A 9,073-nucleotide genomic window follows, 5' to 3' on the forward strand; every position below is an offset into this window, starting at 1 on the left:
ATGAGAACTGACTAATACAATTATTATTCCAATAACAAGAGACTCAGCAACTCATTTAGTAAATTCAACAGCTACTTTAGATAAAATTCTTCATGAGCAGAAATTTTCCCATGCTTAAGACCCTACTTAATTTATATTAACAGACTTTTGCAAGATGGTGCCCAGGATTAAGAACATAGTTCAGGCCAGGCACAGTGGCTCATACCTGTAATCCCAGCACTTTGGCACGATGAGGCGTGTGGATCACCTGAGATCAGGAGTTCAATACCAGCCTGGTCAACATGGTGAAACTCTGTCCCTACTAAAAATACAAAAATTAGCTAAGCGTAGCAGTGCATGCCTGTAATCTTAGCTACTTGGCAGGCTGAGGCACAAGAATCACTTGAACCCAGGAGGCAGAGGTTTCAGTGAGCCAAGATTGCACCACTGCACTCCAGCTTGGGCAACAAAAAAAAAAAAAGAAAAGAACATAGTTCAACAATTATTTAGCCCACTCTCAGAGGCAAATCCTACATGCTACACTCTAGTAATACAGATATAACAGTAGCTCATAGTCCAGCAGTGGGAACAGTCACAGAAAGAAATATTAAAATTGTTGATTAGTGCTTACTTCAGTGGCACGTACACTAAAATTGGAACTATCCAGAGAAAATCAGCATGGCCCCTTAACCAGGAGGACACTCCAATTCATGAAGAGTTATTTCTTTCTTTTTTTTTTTGTAAGAGACAGAGTCTCACTCTGTTGTTCAGGTTGGAGTGCAGTGTCACAATCACAGCTCACTGTAAACGCAGCATTCCATATTTTTTTAAGTTGTTTTTTTAAATTGTTGATCAGCAAGGAGATGGACCACTCATAAATAGTGCTGGAACAATGGAGGACCCAACAACATATTACACACAAGCATAAATACTAGGCAGATTAAAGACCGTATTTACTGCCAGGCATGGTAGTTCATGCCTGTAATCCCAGCACTTTGGGAGGCCGATCACTTGAGGTCAGGAGTTCAAGACCAGCCTGGCCAACGTGGTGAAGCCCCGCCTTTACTAAAAATACAAAAATAATTAGCCAGATGTGATCTCGGGTGCTTGTAATCCCAGCTACTCAGGAGGCTGAGGTAGGAGAATCACTTGAACCTGAGAGGCAGAGGTTGCAGTGAGCTTAGATCATACTACTGCACTCCAACCTGGGTGACAGAGCAAAACTCCATCTCAAAAAAGACTTTAATACAAAAATTAAAACAAAAAAATCATAATGAAATCATAAGAGAAAACGTCTATATTCATAGAATAGGGAAGAATTTTTTTTTTAATAGGGTCTCACTCTGTTACCCAGGTGGAGTGCAGTGGCATGATTTTGGCTCACTACCACTTCTGCCTCCCAGATGCAATTGATTCTCATGCCTCAGCCTCCCAAGCAGCTGGGATTACAGGCGTGCACCACCATGCCCAGCTACTTTTTTTTATATTTTTAGTGGAGACAGGGTTTCCCTATGTTGGCCAGGCTGGTCTCGAACTCCTGGCCTCAAGTGATCTGCCCACCTCAGCCTTCCAAAGTGCTGGGATTATATGGCATGAGCCACCATGCCTGGCTAAATTTCTTAAACAAGACACAAAAGTACTAACTATAAAGGAAAACATATTTGCTTGAGGCCGGGAGTTCAAGACCAACCTGGGCAATGTGGAAAGACCCTTATCTACAAAACATACAAAAAATTAGCTGGGCATGGTGATGCACACCTATGGTCCCACCTACTCAGGAGGCTGAAGTGGGAGAATTGTTTGAACCTGGGAGGTGGAGGCTGGAGTGATTGACATCATGCCCCTGCATTTCAGACAGGGAAACAGAGCCAGACCTTCTCTCAAAATTAATAAATGAATAATAAAGGAAAACACTGATAAATTTAACTATCCACAAATGAAGATAATGTGTTTATCAAAACATTGTTAAAGAAAGTGAAATGTGCCTGGGGGGGGTGGCTCACACCTGTAATCCCAGCACTTTGGGAGGCTGAGGAAGGTGGATCACAAGGTCAGGAGATTGAGACCCTCCTGGCCAACATGGCGAAACCCCGTCTCTAATAAAAATACAAAAATAAGCTGAGTGTGGTGGCATGTGCCTATAATCCCAGCCACTCAGGAGGCTGAGGCAGGAGAATCGCTTGAACTAGGGAGGCAGAGGTTGCAGTGAGCCGAGATCGCGCCGCAGCACTCCAGCCTGGGGACAGAGCAAGACTCGCCTCAAAAAAAAAAAAAAAGAAAGTGAAATGGTTTCTTCCTGACCTGGCAGTCCAGGAGGCGCCATCGTGGGAGTCGACATCACCACAGCAAGCACAGAAGGGCTGGGCACAGGGAGCCCAACTGCAGGACATCTACCTACTGCGGTCAAGCTGTCCACCTTCAGCCAGGGCATGCTGAAGAGGCTTTTTATGAGTTGCACCAACCGGCCACCTCTGACCCTTATCAGAAGATGAAGCTTCCTGGCCCGGAAAACAAAACGGCTGTGGTTTCAGGCTACAACTGCGGTTGTGCAGGCTCAGGAGGTGCCCAGAGTAAAGGTGGGCAGCCGGGCCCCACCCGCATCCCCAAGGCTGGGGCAAGATCCACACCTTGGAGCAGCTGGCCCCCGACTCCCCCAAGGACTGTGGCACCATCCTGCTTTCTGGTCCTCAAAAGGGCCCATAGGGACACTGGCATTTATGCCAGGACCCCCACACAGCCACATCAAACTCTACCTGTGTTCCAAGGGCCAAAATTTCCAGTGTGCCGTGGCCCCACCAGCCAGCGGCGCTACAAAAACAAATCCTGAGCCTACCCTCTTATTAAAACATGTTAGATGCTGTATTAGTCCCGTTTCACGCCGCTGATAAAGACACACCTGGTACTGGGCAGCTTACAAAAGAAAGAGGTTTATTGCCCTTACAATTCCACGTGGCTGGGGAGGCCTCACAATCATGGCGGAAGGTGAAAGGCACATCTCGCGGTGATAGACAAAAGAAGAGAGCTTGTGCAGGGAAACTCCCCTTTTTAAAACAATCAGAGCTCGTGAGATTTATTCACTATCATAAGAACAGCACGGGAAAGAACCCCCCTCCCAATGATTCAATTATCTCCCACCAAGTCCCTCCCACAACATGTGGGAATTCAAGGTGAGTTCGAGATGAGATTTGGTTGAGGACACAGCCAAACCCTATCAGATGCTGAAAAAAAGGAAAAAAAAAAGAAAAAGAACAGAAAGTGAAAGGCTAGACGCAAACTGGGAGAAGGTACTTACTACACGCGTAACCAATGAAGTAGTAGAATCTGGAATACACAAATAGTTCAGAACAGGGAAAAAAAAATGACATTGAGGGATGGGATTGGAGTGCTTACAGAAGGCCCTAGATGAAGAGGTTCCCACTAGAGAGTCGTCAGCCATGGGACAGAGCAACGCTGTGGCTTACAAAGGGACTAAACTTACCAACTTGATCTCATTCGTTGTGAATACGGATGCCAGATTAAGATACAGGTTGACCAGGAAATTTGAATATCAAATAAATAATTTTTTTTCTTTAGTTTTAAGTATGTCCCATGTAATATTTTGGAGATAGCTATGCTACAAATATTTGAGACACACAAACTAAAAGATTATTTGTTGTCTATCTGAAATTTGACTACACTGGGTACCCTGTATTTTTATTCAATAAACCCGGCAACCCTAATTATGAACTTCTTATTACTTTCGAGGAAAATGTCTTTTGGCTTTTAAGTCAAACCAATTATACAGCACATAAAAATAACCATTTTATTTCTTGCAAATAGCAGAGCAGAATAATACCAGAAGAGCTGGAGGTATGGGAGCTTGGCATGGTGGTGTGTACCTATAGTTCCAGCTACTGGGGAGGCTGAGGCAGGGTGACCGCTTGAACCCAGGAGATCAAGACCAACCAGGGCAACATAGACCCCAATCTCAAAAAAAAAGGTTGAGGTGTAAAATCAGACAAACTTGAGTTTGAACCCCAGCTCTGCCACTTGCTAAGTCTAGAGTAACTTACTCACCCTTCTATGTGTGGGTCTCTTTATCTGTAAAATGAAGTGCCTGTCCTCACGGGGCTGTTGTAGTAAATGAGGTGAGATGTGTTGTAAGTGCTCGGCATGGTGCCTGGCACCACCTGATGTGCTCTTGATGATACTGATCACCCTCATCCATGCACTGGGGGTTCATAAAACTAAACACTAGAATAGGTTGATAGCATCTTGGTGGCCAAGATTGCATCCTTATTTCTGGGATATTTGAGACAAAGTCAGAGGCAGGAGCTCCCCACCCCATCCCCTCCCATCCCTCACTGCTCCAGATTCTCTTATTGCTCTAGAGCTAGAAGGCAGAAAAGGGACAAGATGGCCTCCAAGATCCTCCCAACCCTAGGACTTGATGGTCCTTATTTTCGGAATAACGTTAGGTTCTTGATGGCGCTGCTTGTAGTGGCTGTGCCTGAGGGAGGTGTCAAATTGTATTCTCCACAGTGTGAGTTCAGTGATGGGGCTTCACTCTGAGGCTGTAAAACATGTGTTTATATTTCTACTCTGGAAAATACAGTGTCCTGTTCTTTCTAACTCTTATTCATAGCTCAAATTGTCACTGAGGATCCAGAGAAAGCAACACACATAATTAGTTGCGGACTTGGCCAAGATCTTAGAGACGCCAACAGCAACACACTCTTTAGCATACAGAATCCTCTCTCTCTCTGTCCTGTTCTTGTTTCTTTTTTGCTTCCTGCCCTCCTTGTCACTCTACCCATATATGCTACATGAAAGATTATTTTTGTTAATGTAGTCACAGATCCAATTAGCAGCCAATTACTGTCAACGCATATTAATTTTAAGAATGTGAGGCCAGGTACAGTGGGCTCACACCTCTAATCCTCACACTTTGGGAGGCCAAGGCAGGAGTTGAGCCCAGGAGTTCGAGACCAGCCTCAGCAACATGGCTAAACCCCATCTCCACAAAAATTAGCCAGGCATGGTGGCACATACCTGTAGTCCCAGTACTAGGGAGGCTGAGGCACGAGAATCGCTTGAGCCTGGAAGGCAGAGGTTGCAGTGAGACGAGAACACGTCATTGTACTCCAGCCTGGGCAACAGAGTGAGACTCTGTCTCAAAAGAAAACAAATAATTGATACTTGATTATATTGCCAATCAGGAAAAAAAAAAAGTTTATATAATAGAAAAAGCCAGCTGGGTGTGGTGGCTCATGCTTGTAATCCTAGCATTTTGAAAGGCCGAGGCAGGTGGATCACGAGGTCAGGAGTTCGAGACCAGCCTGGCCAACATAGTGAAACCCCATCTCTACTAAAAATACAAAAATTAGCCAGGCGTGGTGGCGTGCGCCTGTAGTCCTAGCTACTCGGGAGGCTGAGAATGGCTTAAACCTGGGAGGTGGAGGTTATGGTGAGCCAAGATTGCACCACTGCACTCCAGCCTGGGCAAAAGAGCAAGACTCAGTCTCAAAAAAAAAAAGAAAGAAAGAAAGAAAGAAAAAGAAAAAGCCAGAACAGACATTACCATACTCTGCATCAGTGGCTCCATAGCATCAAATGATCTGAAACTCCCTGAAGAGGAACTAGATGGGTGGGTGTTGGTGCAGCCACAGGCCCTGAATTACATGGCGGCCAGCCTTTCGAAGACAATTTTTCACAGCTTGGCAGAGAGACCCAGAATTTAAACTTAAATGGCAGAGCAGAATAATACCAGAAGAGTTGGTATCCACCTCAGGAGGAGTAAAGAAGTGACACAGAACTGAGAGTTGGAGTTATACATGGGCTTCCAGTGATGTCAGCATCTGGTGGGTTTTCACCAGGGGCGTTATGGCCCAGCTTGCTCAGTTTCACTCTTTCTCTATTATAGGAGCCTCAGACATTTCCAAACTAATTCAGTTGAGTGCTCAGAAAAACATCAAGCCGGCCAGGTGTAGCGGCTCCACCTGTAATCCCAGCACTTTGGGAGGCCGAGGTGGGCAGATCACATGAGGTCAGGAGTTAGAGACCAACCTGGCCAACATGGTGAAACCCCATCTCCACTAAAAATACAAAAACTTATCCAGGCGTGGTGGCAGGTGCCTGTAATCCTAGCTACTCAAGAGGCTGAGACAGGAGAATCGCTTGAACCCGGGAGGTGGAGGTTGCAGTGAGCCCAGATTACGCCATTACACTCTAGCCTGGGCAACAGGAGTGAAACTCCTTCTCAAAAAAGAAAAAAGAAAAACATCAAGCCTGTTTTAGGGTAGATAAGCAGCCTTTCTTTGCAGGCTGAAGTCATCTCATTCTTACTCAGTCAGCCAGCCCACAAATATAAGCAAGCTGGCCAGATCCTCAGCACACCAGAAGATACCCCAACTTAAGGATTCCAGAAAGTGTCAGGTCAAGTCATATAGCAGAGACCCCATCAGAGCTCCAGCAGAACTCGTGAAATTACATAACAAATAATGCTCTCCCTTTCAGCCTGGGGTAGTAGAAAGAGGCGGAGCTATGATTAAGAGTCCTGTGCAAGACCTTAACTTTGGGCCTCCACCTTCTTACAACAGGTGGGTAGGATAATCCCTGAGGTCCCTCATTGTTTGGACATTCTGTGGCATGTGCACTGCGTCATGGAAAAGAAAGCTCTCTCTTCCCTCCCAGATGCAGATTCTGATGGCTTTCTGTTGTTACCTCTCTCAAATGTGATAATATTTTGTTATTGTTTCCTTTTTCCTTGGGAGAAAAGAAGAGAGGAAAGGAAGGAAGGATGGAGAGAGAAAAGCCTTTAGAAATCAACAAAATTAAAACCACAAAACACAAAGCCATGCTTTTTGGAGTTGCTGGACTGCTGGGACAGGAATAAAGAGGCTCCTCTGCAATGCAAGGGGCTGTGTGAGAGGCATTCTATCCCATGGCCCTGACTCTGGCCTCAGCTGGTTATCAAATCCAACTTGTATATTCAGGTGAAATGCAGGATGCCACTGACAACTTGCCTGGAGGCTCAGAGGTCTCCAGTGAGCTAGAAAACAAGACACCACATTCTTCCCTGCTCCTGCCCCAGAAAGATTTCCTGGCTTCTCAGCCTCTGTTTCCTAATCTAAAACCATCTCTGGAGTGTTGCTAGGATGATTAATGAAAACATCATTCATTTACCCAAAATGAGTGTTTTGCCAAAAGAATATAAGAATATAGGACCCTGAAAAGTGTTTTTTTTTTTTAATTTATTTATTTTGAGACAGAGTGTCACTCTATCACCCAGGCTGGAGTTCAGTGTCACGATCTCGGCCCACTGCAACCTCCACCTTCCAGGTTCAAGCAATTCTCCTGCCTCAGCCTCCTGAATAGTCAAGCATACAGATATGCACCACCACGCCCAGCTTATTTTTGTGTTTTTAGTAAGGACGGGTTTCACCATGTCGGCCAGGCTGGTCTTGAACTCCTGACCTCAGGTGATCCACCGGGTTCAGCCTCCCAAAGTGCTGGGATTACAGGCATGAGCCACCACGCTCGGCTGAAATGTGTTTAATTTAGGAAAACGCAGAACAGTCCTTGCCAAGGCAGGAAAGTGTCAGTGTCCCCTCTTCCCACCAACCGTCAGAAGAGAAAAGCAAGTTTTCCTGAGGGCTTTGGGGAGGGGTTTCCTTCTTGTTTCCATCATTACAGCCAGACAAAGTGTCTCCAAACTGCCTGTGATCACTACAGCAATGTTAATTATTACTGGAAAATGAAGAGAAAAGTCATTTAGCCCCAGGATCTAGGTGATCATGGGTGCAACATTCAAATCCGCTTCAGTTCAAAAGGATTTCCAGGGGAAAATTCCACTCTGTATTCCCCAGACCATCACTTTCCTGGCTGCCTATCACTCACCCCCAGAGCTTCCTCCTCCACTCACTCTAACTGCCCAGTGAAAAAGCAGCCTCGGGTCCCCACCCAGGTAGAGACAACATCCCATGTCACACACCTCGGGGCAGCTTCACATCTGGAAGGGACGAGAACTGGAATAGTCATTCCGGATATTTTCCTTCCTGCCTATCTGGGGATTAAGGCTGTGTGTGCGTGTGTGTCTATCAGAGTGTCTTTTTATGTTTACATGAAGTTTCCATCCAGAACAAAACAACATTTCTCCCTTTAAAGAGAAAAGGTCCCCAAAGGCAGTGCTTCTCTAAATATGTGCCTCAGAATATGTGTTATGAACAAAAACGCTCTTTGGTTTTATGTCAAAAGACAGTTTAGGGCTCACGCCTGTAATCCCAACACTTTGGAAGGCTGAGGCGGTGGATCACTTCAGTCCAGCGGTTCGAGAGCAGTCTGGGCAGCATGGTGAAACCCTGTTTCTACAAAGTAAAAAAATCTCAGCTACTCGGAGGCTGAGGTGGGAGGATCACCTAAACCTGGGGAGGTCAAGGCTGTAGTGATCTGTGATCGTGCCACTGCACTCCAGCCTGGGTGACAGAGTAAGATCGTCTCAAAAAAAGAAAGAAAAAAGATGGAGCTTAACAATCTTTTTTTTTTTCCTGAGGGACTCACTCTGTCGCCCAAGCTGAGTGCTGTGGCACATTCGTGGTTCCCTGAAGCCTCAACTTCCTTGGCTCAAGCAATCCTCTTGCCTCAGCCTCCCAAGTAGCTGGAACTACTACATAGTGGTGTTCACCACTATGTCCAGCTAATTTTTGAATATTTGTAGAGGCAGGGTCTCACTATGTTGCCCAGGATGGAACTTAACAATTTTAAACTGATTTCCAGACTATGAGACTTTGCAGGTATGTACCACGAGCCTCCAAGGAGTGGATATGCCTTTCAGTGTCACTGAACTTCACCGGTCCATGGAACTCTTTCATCTTGCCATTAATTATGGAACTAATATTCTTCAGAATATACTCTGGGAAAAGCTATCATTGGATGAAGATAAGCATTTCTTCTTTTCCCACATTCTAATCTCTGATTTATTAATTACTCTTTTGGAATTGTGAAAGCAGGAGTTGGTTTAGAAACACAGGTCGCCTAGACTACAACTTGAGAACCTGTTGGATGTTCAGTTTGGGAGCCTCAGAACCACTTTCTAAGCTTTTCTTATTCTGGTAGC

At 45.4% G+C, this 9,073-nt stretch overlaps 1 non-coding gene across 1 annotated transcript; it reads left to right on the top strand.

Moving 5' to 3' along the window:
- The first annotated feature begins 602 nt into the window (after positions 1-602).
- On the top strand, positions 603-709 carry LOC135272349 (U6 spliceosomal RNA). The gene has a single exon (XR_010340510.1). It is a non-coding gene; the product is annotated as a U6 spliceosomal RNA (small nuclear RNA).
- The last annotated feature ends 8,364 nt before the right edge of the window (positions 710-9,073 follow it).

This window comes from Aotus nancymaae, unplaced genomic scaffold (assembly GCF_030222135.1).
Source record: "Aotus nancymaae isolate 86718 unplaced genomic scaffold, 86718_ANA_hifiasm-v0.15.2.pri h1tg000108l, whole genome shotgun sequence".
Taxonomy (NCBI): Eukaryota; Metazoa; Chordata; class Mammalia; order Primates; family Aotidae; genus Aotus; species Aotus nancymaae.